We start from the raw sequence: 13,343 nt of genomic DNA, 5'->3' as shown, positions 1-13,343 counted from the left end.
CAGGTACAGACTTCAAGCTGCACCACTGTATCGCTTTGGTAAGGAGGACTATGGCCAAAATAACGAAGACTCTCTCACACCAAATAATGAAGATGAAAAGAAACGGGAAGTCAACACGAGACAGGCATTTGGCTTCGATGGACATCTTCGTTTGTGAAAACACAGTGAGATGACATTATAAAGGGGAGAGGAGGCAAAGAGAATCTAAACCGAGGACGATTCAAAGGTAAATAACTTTCTAAAAATACTTTTCTTGCATGTAAATACGACTATGCACATTATTTTTATAACTAACTGTTGATCTCTGAAAGCAAGATCTGATCGATGCGATCTACAAATTCTGGGAGGAAGAACTGACCGAACAAAATTGTAACAATTTTATTAACAGGCTGTTTCGTGTTCTTCCTAGGATTGTTGACCAGGGCGGGGGACATTCAGGAATGTGAGTCTGATAAAGATTGAATAAAAGCATTTTATTAAAAACGCATTTGCGTTCGTCTGGGTGTTGACAAAGTAAAAAACAATTACTTTTTGACAATTAAAAACTGTGTGTGTGTCTCTCTCTCTCCGCTGGCGTTTGTAATCGTTTTTATTTTTAAATACATTTTAGCAAAGTCATGTACCATAAAAGTATGGTAATTAAAAACCATTAATACTTTCGCTGGAGATTAAATAAAGTCGATGTTTTCTCTTTTGGCTAGACTTGACTATTTATCCATGAGATAAACAATAGATTGTCATTAAAAAACCTTATGTTTATTAATCTTCCTTGTTATGCACAGTGAGAATGATAATGTAATGAGAATTAATTTAATCACAGAGTGCTCATAAATTGTGCTAGGAAGAAAACAGACAGGTGTTCTGAAAGGTCACATATAAACAGGTTTTCGATGGACAGAATGATAGTGTAACGATTTCGGGTTCGGATAGGACGGACCCAAAAACTAAGACTTGCGGAGTTAAAAGCTGCCTTTATTTTCTTCTCCGTCACCACCTGCCAGCGAGCTCTCCTGCAACCCGACCAGAGAGAGACACACAACGAGTCCTGCAAATAAAGCACCTTGAATTTAATTGAATTGAGAGAGAGAGAGGGGGGAGGGCAAGCGAGGGAGAGAGAAAGAGGGCGAGCGAGCGAACAAGCGAGAGAGAGAGAAACACCCAGGGGTGCAGAACCAGGGAACTATCTACATATTAAAACTATTTCCCAAATTGAATATGTGCTTTTCTGTATTTATTGTCAATTAATTGTCCATAACATTGCTATTCTGTTTTTTCAAAGAAATGTGTGTTAAAAGAAAAGTCACAGCACCACTGGATTTGAACACACAACTTCTGGTTTAGTAGGGGGGCACCTAGAACACAGGACCACCCACAAGGTTGTGTGAGGAGAGGTGAAACAGCCTTACACAAACAGTCTCAACAGACATTGTACAGCATGTACTATTCTTGTGTTGCGGTACATGAATATAATTATATCGTTATTAATTTCTTTGGATACGCGATTCCATATTATATTCCTTATTAATCAAATTCTAAAAGAATGCTTGTTGACTCCGGTATCGAGTATATTCGCAGAAAAGCTTAAAACTACCACTTTTTATACACATGTTATTTCACATGTTAGTTAAAGACTTCGATGCTTAAAATGTTTAGGGAGAAATGGAATACTGGTGTGTATTTTTTCTTTAAAGTACCGAGACCAGCCATATACTGTATGTTTATGTTCCAAAATTAATATCGTTCATGGCCTTCACACACGTTACAGTATGCTCCTATTCTTTTTATGCTCAGCTACTAAGATTTCCCTTCAGTGGTAAAATTCCATATAAATATTCAATACTAAAACAGGCACAGTAAAGACATTAAATATACATATACATACTGTATACAGTACATTTTGCATACAGTAATATGTTTATGTTCCTAAATCAATCTCTTTTATGAGCATGTGAAAGGCATGGTGAATCGGAGATTCTCATAAATTACTGTACTTTGCATGATTGGAAACAAATGCGTGATTGTGAAATGCTGTGGTGTTACTTTTACAAAGACGGTCAATGAAAAAAAGAATGTGGACTAGGGCAATACTTTGAGTTTTCAGCTTGTCCAAGGTCATTGATTATTAATACTATAAGTAATATCTTCGGTAAAGACTTTGATGGCGACAGCTCACACATGAAAGGTTGAGCTTTATTAGCTCCACCTTGCGGAAATTCCGGATATTATTATTTAATTTGCGGTACCACATGGTATCTTGCGGCACTATGCGAGAATTTACAGTATTAATACTGTAACTTGTGTTACACTGCGTCAAGTGCACTGCAAAATAATGCAGTATCGCCCATTTGTTTTGAATAGCTGCATCTGTACAAAGAAGAGACAGACAAAGTAATAATTCTATATTAACGTGGCCTACATGTTGACAATGATCTAACTAACTGACATGTTCTGATTCAGATCCCCTGCAGTTCATACTAATTAAAGCAACAGCAATGCTGAGTCCTCCCCACCCTTCTGAGCACAAAATCAGCTGCTCTCCAGTTCTGTTCTGTATAAGTATAGAAATAAAACAAAAGAAAAAACGGTGTCGCCAAAGAATGCACAGCTCTGTCGCCTTGGGGAGATGTCAAGGGCACTGAGCTCCTTGGACATGAAAAGTGCCAGATAAATGCCATTTCTCATCATTTCTCTTGGCGTCAGTTCTGCTATTAAATGGGACGGAGGCAACGGGCTCAGAGAGCAAGTTAAGTGCAAACCGATCGCAGATGTGTCCAAGTGTCTGTAAAAGCGTGGTGCTCCGCTGGCGCAGTTCCCTAGTGGCTTAAAGTGCCTGCCTAGTAAACAGGAGATCCTGGATCTGAATACCATCGGTGCCTTTCTCCGTGTCTTGTTGTGCCAAATGTATCATTTCAGACAAACGTGTACAGCTTGGTACAGTTTAATGCAAGAATACATTTCATTTCTGGAATAACTTGTTTTTGAAGAAATCCATACAGTTTGTGAAAGATGAAATCCATTTCTTGGTTGTCAGTGGAAAAATATTGCTGGCTGCAAGAAGCGCAAGTGATTGTTTTCTTTGACTATCAACCTGCAAATGTAGGGAGGGAAAAAGGCAGTCAGTTTCTGTGGCGCAATTGGTTAGTGTGTTTGGCTATAATCTGAAAGGTTGGTGGTCCAAGCCCACCTGAGAATGCATGTCTCAGTTTTTCCAATGTAAACATCATCACCGCTAAAGAAGATGGCGCAGAAGGCTCCACAGCTGAAACGTCTTGTTTCTTTTCTTCTCTTTTCAGCATGGAGTAAACCTCTGCTTGATCCTTTGCAGCCTACGCATGCTGGCGCAGCTAACTTTCTCTTAACGCGCCTCAATCATTATTCACCAAAACGATCAGCAGAATATGTCGCCTTTGTGGTGATGTCACTCCTCTGCTTCACAAATGTCCTTAGTGACGGGCCATTTTTTTCTGTCATTTTTCCAGAGCAGTTATTGATTGCTCCATCATTTCCCTCATACTTTCCATCACTAGATTGAAAAAAAACAAAACAGGCTGACAGGACGACAATCAAATTGCAAAAACTTATCAAAGCATCCGATAGAGTATTTGAATCCACAAGTACCTACGAGCAACTATGTCCTGGCTTGCATGAAAGTCGGAAAATGTCAAAAAGAAAAAGATGGCGGCTTTTTGATATTTGTTATTTTATTTTTAGTTTGTTGGCTCTTCTGTCCATTGTCCTCCTGCCTGGCTCCTGACCTGTGACTGTCTGAACGCACACAGTAGACTTTCAGGCGGGGGGTTTGTCCTGAGCCTCTGTGAAAGACCCACCCACCCCCATAAATAACTGCTCTAGAAACACATGAATGCAAAACTAAACCACAGCTTAAAGAGGAGCTCCAACTCAGTGCCATATTAATGTAAACAAAGTAATACTAAGACATGTTCTTATGGATTTGTCTTACCTTGAGATATGTAATTGGATTTCAGGATTAACTTCCACATTCAATGTACTGGTGATTGTTTGCCTGGTCAGTACCTGGGTGGGAGACCTCCAGCAAACAATTAAGCTTGCTGCTGGAAATAGTGTTAAGAGACTCTTAGCATCTTCCAGAGGTGTCTGTCCAATAGCACCAGTTGCCTTAGAGCTGTCTCAAACATTGCTCAAGAGTATACCTTTCACAGATGCGCAAAGATGAATGATGGGGGTACTCGGTTCAAGGAGCCTTCCAACTGTAGGGACTGATTAGAGACGATCCGTAGCGTGTGTTCGTTTCCATATACGCCCCGTGTCTCAACGGTAGGACGGAGTCAAATACTGCCTCGACACGTAACAGCATTATATTAAACCGCAGGACTTGAGGGCTGTTTTGTTTGAATGTTCAAGGCATTCGTAAGAGCGTAGGTCAAGGGCCATTCGTGCATCTCCTGTAACTCGAGTAAAAATGCTATTCAAAGTGCAGTGACTGAAATCGTCGTCCACATTTCTCCGTTGTTGATTTCTTTCTGTCTAAGAAAGTTCTATTTCCATGTCCGAACGGGGAGACTTTATTATTCCAACTTGAAGCCACCCTTAGGTACTCTGAGGTGTGTGTGTCTGCTTGCACGTATGGCGTAAAAGGTTTCTTAAACGGAGAGTGAACTTGAATAAAGTTTCTGCCGCCGCCGCCGACTCACACTCCCTGTTTGATTGTAGCAAGAATGCAGTGGCCTCAGTGCTTGCTGTAGTTGTGGCCGAGTGGTTAAGGTGATAGATTATAAATCTGTTAGGGTCTCCCCACGCATGTTTGAATCCTGCTGACTATGTTGTCTGCCTCCTGTTGTTGTGTGCTGGCGCAAGCAAAGAAAGGTGCCTTTTGCTTTTCCTGGCAGTTTTAAAACGCGAAATCGCTTGTACCCGCTGCCTTGGAAATAAATTCTTCAGCATCCGCGAACGGCATTTTGCAGCTTGAAGCAGATGTCGACGCTTTTTGCACAGAAAAAAGCGTCTTTTTTGGAGTCCGTGGCAGTGAGCATTGGTGGTTCAGTGGTACAGTTCTCGCCTGCCGCGTTGCAGGCCCACGTTCGATTCCCGGCCAACACAGTGGCTTTTGCAGCGAGCGGCTCCATCACTTGCATCCCCGTGCAACTCGCAACTGAAAACCCACTGAAGCTAAGAAGGTGTGAGCCAGCTCAGTACCCGGATGAGGGTGAGCTACAGGGAAAAACAAAGCTTCCAGCTGGAAGCTGTGTTAATGGAGCCAGCTGGGGGGCGCTCACCCTGAGGTCTGTGCGGGTCCCAATGCCCCAGTATAGTGACGGAGACGTTGTGTTGTAAAAGGGCGCTGTCTTTTGGATGAGATGTAAAACCTAGGTCATAGCGCTCTGTGGTCATTCAAAATTACCACCAAAACCTTTGACAAAAGCTCTTGGTAATTGATGGTCTTCAATAATGCTTCTCCTTTAGGTACATTTTAAATCAGCTGAAAAATGCTGTGAAATGGGGGGACACTTCAGGCCAGTGTAGGATTTGGGTTACAAGAACCATTAAACCACACAGAAAGCCCGTACACTGAATTGCACGGCTTTCTATTCAAAGGAGGACAAAAGAAATTCCCTGAGTTCAATTTTTTGCAGCACAGAGAGAACTGCTGTCGTGAGGTCGGTTAGCTCAGTTGGTTAGAGCGTGGTGCTCATAACGCCAAGGTCGTGGGCTTGAGCCCTGTACGGGCCAGGTCATTTCCTCCTCTGTTACCAAAGCTGTTAGGTTCCTTTCCCTGGTAAGATGGGTTGTCATGCAACGCTGCCCCATAGTGCCGACAGATGAGAGTGTTGCAGGAGAAGAGAAAAGTGTTTGAAGATTGAAGAGTGTCTTTGGTGGAAGCAAAATAAAGTATCACAAATGCAAGTGGGAGGATTTCCAGTGTTTAATATGGTAAAAACAAGCAGAAGTTATCTAAAGAAGCCTTTACCGAAGATATTACTAATAGTATTAATAATGAATGACTTTGGACAAGCTGTAAACTCAAAGTATAATGTCTTTAGCACATTTGTACAAGCACTTGGAATCTGTCCAAGCTCTACTTTGTCAGGCATTTTCTTTTACTGCAACGGACATAAAAACTCCCTTGCTTTTAACAGAGCGTTTCATAATTTCTAACTACGAAAATTATTTAAACTGCGACACTTATCATTCAACCAGAGCTCGAAATATCACAAGGATCCTCTAGAGCACAGCAAAGAGTGTATTAAAAGAATCGCGTATCTAAAGAAATTAATACGATATAATTATATTCGTGTACTGCGACAGGGCTGTGTAGGGCTGTTTCACCTCTCTCTTCATGTGACTCTATTCAAAAGCCATTTAGCAAAGAGGGGATGAGAAGAGTGACAAACTAGTATACTTTAGATCTTTTTTTCTGAACCGGGGAAAATCTGATCATGTTTCTCTATAACAATAATAAAAAACATTATTTTACATATCACCTTTAAAAGTGGCATCTCAAAGCAATACAGTAGATGGAAAAACACTTAAAAGGACCAAAGTAAATACCAGACAAACGCAAACGCGTTTTTAATAAAATGCTTTTATTCATTCAGCAGAGAGTGAGAGGGACATCCAGCAGAGAGAGACACACACACCGGTTTTCATTGACAAAAAGTAATTGTTTTTTTACATTCCTCTTGTCTAACAGGAATGTTTTGTTTGTGGACAGACTGTCAGACTAGAGGAAAAGAGCGCCTCCTTCTACGAAGCATTTCGTTGATCCGATCACGAAATTCTTTTCCAGTCGCACAAAGTAAGGGTTGAGAATCTACGATTCACCATGCTGCTAATGGTTTCCCGGAGATTGCAAGGCAAGGCACTTTTGCCTCTGGACCCATCGAAATTTACAGACGTGGTCCACCCCCAGTAAATTTCAAAAGTCACAAGATTTCGAAACACGGGGGCGGCGTAGCGGTCGGCTCTTGCTTTCCCGTCCAATGAAAGGCAGGTTCCTTTTGCCAAAGTCGGGAGACATTAGAGGATGCCACACCCGGACTGTTAAACCAACGCAGTAGCACGTCAAACCCCATTGAGGAGCCGGGCGCAATAATTGTTTTGTCCCTTGATTTACTGATCTGCATTAATTACAGAAATCGAGTTCCTGCTCTTTGCAGACGACCTGGTCCTGCTGTCGCCCACAGAACAGAGGCTGCGGCAGAACCTGGCACTGCTGGAGCAGCACTGTCAGACCTGGGCGCTGACAGTCAATCTGGACAAGACCAGAGTTATGGTTTTCCAGAAAAAAAGCCAGACCTCAGGGAAACAGGTACAAATTCACACTTAACAACAACACATTAACACCTAACAAGGGGAGCAGGGCCGAATTAGGCCAGTACCCACTATTGTTAAACATACAGAAAAGAATATTAAAGTATTGGCTTTAGTATTAGCCATACAGAACATTAAAGTGCCCCTTTCCATTCAGCGGGTGTCTGAGCCGCTGTGTCCTATCTTCTGACAGTCGCTGTTGTGAATGTCTGTAGAGTGTATCTTATTTTTATATTATATTCCCTATTAATCAAACTCTAAGAGTATGTATCGGCTTGTCCCCCCCTCCCGCCCCTCTCTGTGTACAGTAGAGCCTCCTGTCCAGCCAGCACGTCCAAAGACATTCACAATTATTACTTGTTTTTCAGGAAGTTAAAAAAAACACTTGAGTTACTTATCCAGTCTCTCAAAATAAAGTTATTTTTCAAGCAATGCAACAAACGTCGGGCAATGTGTTTTTTTTTAATCCAACATTGACAGCCACATCTTAAATCTTGTGAGTCAGCTCTTTTTTCTCTATTTGAATTGTGGCGAATCAAACAACTTGGGATAACAAGTGGTCTCAAAGTCACCGAGCTCACAGAGCTTCAACAACAGATGACAATTCCCTTAGTCCTTCCTTAGTCTTCCTGAAATTGTCAGATTATGAGTGAATAAAAGCATCTTATTAAAAACACATTTGTGTTTGTTTGGGAGCTATATTATGTATTTTTCATATGTAAGATATAATGATGTGTTCCCGCTTACACATCGCACGACTTTAAAAGCTAGAAAAACAGGTTTCGATTCACATTATCTGGCGAGCCTTGTTTTGTCAAAGGACAGCACAAAAAAAACAAACAATACACGGGGGGGGAGGGCAAGCGAGAGAGAGAGTTTTTTACATTCTGTCAAAAAAACCCAAATCACCCGGGGCAGAGACTCTGGGGGGGATCATTGTGTGGTACAGAGCGGAGCTCAGTCAATCCAGACAAGTACAGTAGTAAAGAGAGAAAAGTCAACAATTGATTTAAGGACGATCTGTCAAAGTGCAATGAAATACAATATTGTTGTTGTTGCTGTTATTGTTGTTTTTATCCTGTAAAGCGTTTTGAGAAGCCACCTTTAAAGGCGATATATAAAAGCACTGATATTTATGGAATGTGTTCCGCCGGGGAACAAGTATAACCTTGTTCATGCACAAACAGTGGCATGTTACATTATTAATTTGGGTGTCTCCTCTTGCCAGAAAGCTCTAAATTGCATTTTGAGTGCGGTTTTTGACTTTTTTTTAAATTGCAACCCGTAAATAAAGCTGATACTGTTTAGACTTATATTAGGATTACATACTTTGTGAAAAGTGATAGTCTTTTAACCTTTTCTGTGAATTCGCTTGTTATCTAACAAATGCATACTTTTTGAATTTGATTAACAGGGAATATAATATGGAATTGCGTATCTAAACAAATTAATAACGATATAATTATATTCATGTACTGTCTGGCGGAATAAACTGAAGAGGTTAGTTAATGCGACACGGGATTACTTTCCACCCCCTCTACATTCTCAGAGTAGAACAGACTAACCTTCTAATGAAAGACGGTCCACCCCCCACGGACAGGAAAAGTGCCCACAGGCACTTAAACTTAATATGGTCAGTAACAGTAAACAGTAACATGGTCAGAAGGAGCACGTACAAACGTTTCCGAAATAACCACATGTAAGACTCTGATGCTTAAAATGTTTAGGGAGAAAGTGGAATACTGGTGTGTATTTTTTCTTTGAACTACCAATACCAGCCATATACAGTCTGTAACGTAGGGATTTCTATATGTCTTTATTTAGTGGTTACATATTTTGACAAAGGCTAAACTTTTAGCTTCAGTAACGCGTACATATCTCCCCTTTTTATAAAATGACATGGTTGAAAACTGTTCCAGAGCCACTGTTGTTTCATCAGTGAAAAGTACATCATGAAATGCCTCTCCTTGTTCAATCCACTGGAAAAAAGAAAAGGAGCATAAAGCGTCTGATGGTCATAAACAATATTCATTTAGGAACAGCATCAGAGATATGTTTTTAACTGCACTGCATCGGAGAGAATACCATAGTGTGTTTTTTTTTTACTCCCTGGCGGAAACTGGCTTCCATAAGAATCAGTATGGCTCAGAGATTAAATAAAACTTCACTCGCACCAAACAAATGTATATTTCTAAATATCACAACATGATCGAATTTAAGTCATTTTAATAACAATGAATAGTCACCTAGGCGTTACAATATAAACATTTATATTGATTTAAATCGCGTTTTGATTTAAATCTCAAACGTGGGTTTAAATATAGGTGTTTTTTGATTCACAATAATAATAATAATAATAATAAACTTTATTTTATATAGCGCCTTTAAAGGTGGCTTCTCAAAGCACTTTACAGGATGACAATAACAATAAATAAGAAGACTACAACAAAGAAGATTTCACAAGATAGGACATAATTATAATTACAACAATACAACAATAACAATAGAGGAGACCGTGGAAGGTGGTATTAAGAAGAGCAGAGGGGTGAAGAATGGAACCAGTTAAGTAAAGACTTTTCTGAAGAAGAAGGTTTTGAGTCTGGATTTGAAGGAGTTTAGAGAAGGTGACTCTCTAATATCCTTGGGCAAAGAGTTCCAGAGCTTGGGGGCATAGCAGGAGAAGGCCCTGTCGCCCATACAATGTAGACGGGCTTGGGGGACAGTAAGGAGGGCAGAATTTGAAGAGCGGAGGTTGCGAGGTGGGGAGTAGGGCGATAAAAGTTCAGACAGGTATTGAGGTGCCAAGCCATGTAAAGCCTTATAGGTGAGCATGAGGATTTTAAAGTCTACGCGGAATTTGACCGGAAGCCAGTGCAAGGACTCCAGGATAGGAGTAATGTGAACACTTGCACTAGACCTGGTCAGGATTCTGGCTGCTGAATTTTGGACATACTGCAGCTTGTTCAGAGTAGATTTAGATACCCCAGGGAGTAGAGCATTGCAGTAGTCAATTCGAGAGAATACAAATATGTTGATCAGCTTTTCAGCCACAGTTAATGATAGCATAGGGCGTAGTCTTGCGATATTTCTAAGGTGAAAAAAAGATGTTTTGACAGTAAGCTGTACATGTGGGTCGAATGTTAAGCCAGAATTGAATATAACCCCAAGGTTTTTCAATTTTGATTGAAGCTCAAGTACAGAGCCATCTACAGACAGGGTTACAGGACTGGCTTTACGAAGATGATGGGGGGTACCAATAAGCATGACTTCAGTCTTGTCACAGTTAAGATGAAGGAAGTTTTGAGCCATCCAAATTTTTATGTCAGAGATGCAATTAGATAGAATAGAGACAGCCACATCAGTGTCGGGTTTGGTATGGATGTATATTTGAGTATCGTCAGCGTAAAAATGAAAGCTGAGGCCATGTGATCTTAAAAGCTGACCAAGTGGGAACATGTAAATGCTGAAGAGCAAGGGGCCCAGTACTGAGCCCTGGGGGACACCAGACTTGACAAGACCAATTTCAGACCTGTACCCATTGAGAGAGACAAAGTGACAGCGATCAGTGAGGTAAGACTTAAGCCATTTGAGGGCAGTGTCAGAGACTCCAAACACAGTCTCAAGACGAGAAAGTAAGATGTTATGGTCAACAGTGTCAAAGGCAGCACTGAGATCAAGAAGGATGAGTATAGAAAGAGAACCAGAATCAGAAGCTATTAGGAGATCATTGGTGACTTTGGCTAGGGTGGTTTCTGTGCTGTGAAGTTGACGGAAGCCAGATTTGAGGGGTTCGAAAAGGTTGTTTGTCATGAGGTGGTTATGTAACTGAAGTGTGACAGCACGTTCTAGAATTTTAGAGAGAAAGGGTAAGTTGGAGATGGGGCGGAAGTTGTTAAGATTGTCGAGAGCCATGTTAGGCTTCTTTGGCACGGGGGTAATAGCAGCAGTTTTGAGGACCGTTGGTACAATGCCGGTGCTCAAGGATTCATGTATGATATTGAGGACAATGGGACAGAGAGAAGAGAAACAGGACTGGAATAAAGTGGTGGGAATGGGATCTAAAATAGATGTGGTGGGTTTCATGCACGTAACTAGTTTGTTTAGGGATGCTGAGTCAAGAAGAGAGTAGCTGGAGAGACGGGAACCAGAGAAGTTGGATGAGGAGGGAGGAGGTATGGAAATTATATCCGTAGTGGAGAGAATGTGATGCCGGATGTTGTCAATCTTAGAACTAAAGAAATCTAAGAATGTGTTGCAAAGTTGTGATGAGGCAGGTAATGTGGTAGGGCAGTTTGGCTTGAGCAGTCTGTTGATGGTGGAGAAAAGATGTCTGGGGTTGTTTTGGTGATTTTCAATGATGTGAGAGAAGTAGGTGGATCTAGCAGACTCTATAGTAACCTTATAATCAGATAAGTAATCTCTCCAGGCCTGATAATGTACATTTAGGCCAGAAAGTCACCACCTACGCTCAAGTTTGCGAGAGGCTGCCTTCATGAATCGCAGATGGTCATTGTACCAGGGGGCAGGGCGAGAGAAGGAGATGGTTCGAGTTTTTAAAGGGGCAAAGGTGTCGAGAGTAGATAAAAGAGCATTGTCAAGTAACTGTATTTTGTCCTCTAGAGGGTCAGAGGAAGAGAAACAGGATAAGGAGGACAGAACAGAATTTGCAAACCTTGGGTGATCAATTGATCGCCAGTTGTGGAAATTTACAGAGCGTGGGGAGGAGGTGTTAGAAACAGGTAATTCCAGATTGAAGAGAATGGCTAAGTGGTCAGAGAGGCCTAGATCAAGGGGAGAGCAGTGGGAGACAAAGGAGTCATTTGCAATAATTAGATCTAAGGTGTGTCCTTTGTTATGTGTAGGGGTACAAACAAACTGAGTAAGGTCAAAGCATCCCAAAAGAGAAAGGAAGTCTTTAGCCAGACTGGAAGAGGTTGAATCAATGTGTATATTAAAGTCCCCTAGAATAAGGATCCTTTTAAATTTAAGGGATAAGAATGAGAGAAAATCAGCAAACTCACCTAAGAAGACTCCACTGGGTTTGGGTGGTCTGTAAACTGTGGCAATAATAGTAGATTGGGGGATAGAAACATTTAAAACAAGACACTCAAAAGAAGAGGGAGGAGGTATAGTTATAGGACTTAAATGTAAAAAAGGTTGTAAATAACAATGATGCCCCCGCCTCTGCCTGAAAGACGCGGAAGGTAAAACAAACCATATCCAGGAGGAACTAGTTGGTTGAACAGGAGTCCATCGTTTTGTTTGTGCCATGTTTTGGTTAAACACAGAAGGTCCAGTTGTTTTTCTTTGATAATGTCACATAAAAGAAGAGCCTTGCTGTTAACGGAGCGGGTGTTGAGTAGCGCTGATCTGGCCAGTCTCGGGGATGCAGGGGGAAGCGGAGTGCGGTCCAGGTGCGGTAGTGAGAGGAGATTTTTTAGATCGGCGCCGGTACGTGATGGACTTACAGACTGCGCCGAAAGGCAGGGATAGAGACTCCGCAGGCAGACGAATGAAAAAAACGGCGTCCTGTGCTGCGATGGATGTAGCGAGTCGGTCGTAAAATCCCAGTAAAACGGCAGTAATCGAATGTGTCTTTGACCAGGAAGTAGCTTTGTTTTAGTTGAAGAAGTTGCAGTGCAGTGTACCTCAGAGACATGATCGATGAATCGAGACGGGAAGGAAATCCAGAGAAGGCGGTAGCAAGTGGTGAAGGTCTTCAGTTGAGTAAGTTCACAATGCAGTGGAAGTCGCATTTGTGAATTTGTAACGTGGAGCGGATAGCGTGAAGCGGATGAAAATAGATAAATTAGAAATCAGTGTAATCGAGGAGAAAAGGGAAAAAAAACTTAACTAAGTAGATAAAAATGAAAAACTGGTGAGAGGAACGGCAGCCAAATGCGCCAGCATTCCCTCTCGACCGGAACCAATGTTGAATGTTGACAAATGCAACATAAATTGATATCTTTGTCTTCTAAGTATCTTAATAAACTTTCAGCATAGCTTTCTCCCCGTTTAGATTTATTTTTCTTAACTAGTATACTTTAGATCTT

Source organism: Atractosteus spatula, unplaced genomic scaffold (genome assembly GCF_055471065.1).
Source record: "Atractosteus spatula isolate fAtrSpa1 unplaced genomic scaffold, fAtrSpa1.hap1 Scaffold_9, whole genome shotgun sequence".
NCBI lineage: Eukaryota > Metazoa > Chordata > Actinopteri > Semionotiformes > Lepisosteidae > Atractosteus > Atractosteus spatula.
Note: the sequence above shows the minus strand (reverse complement) of the source record.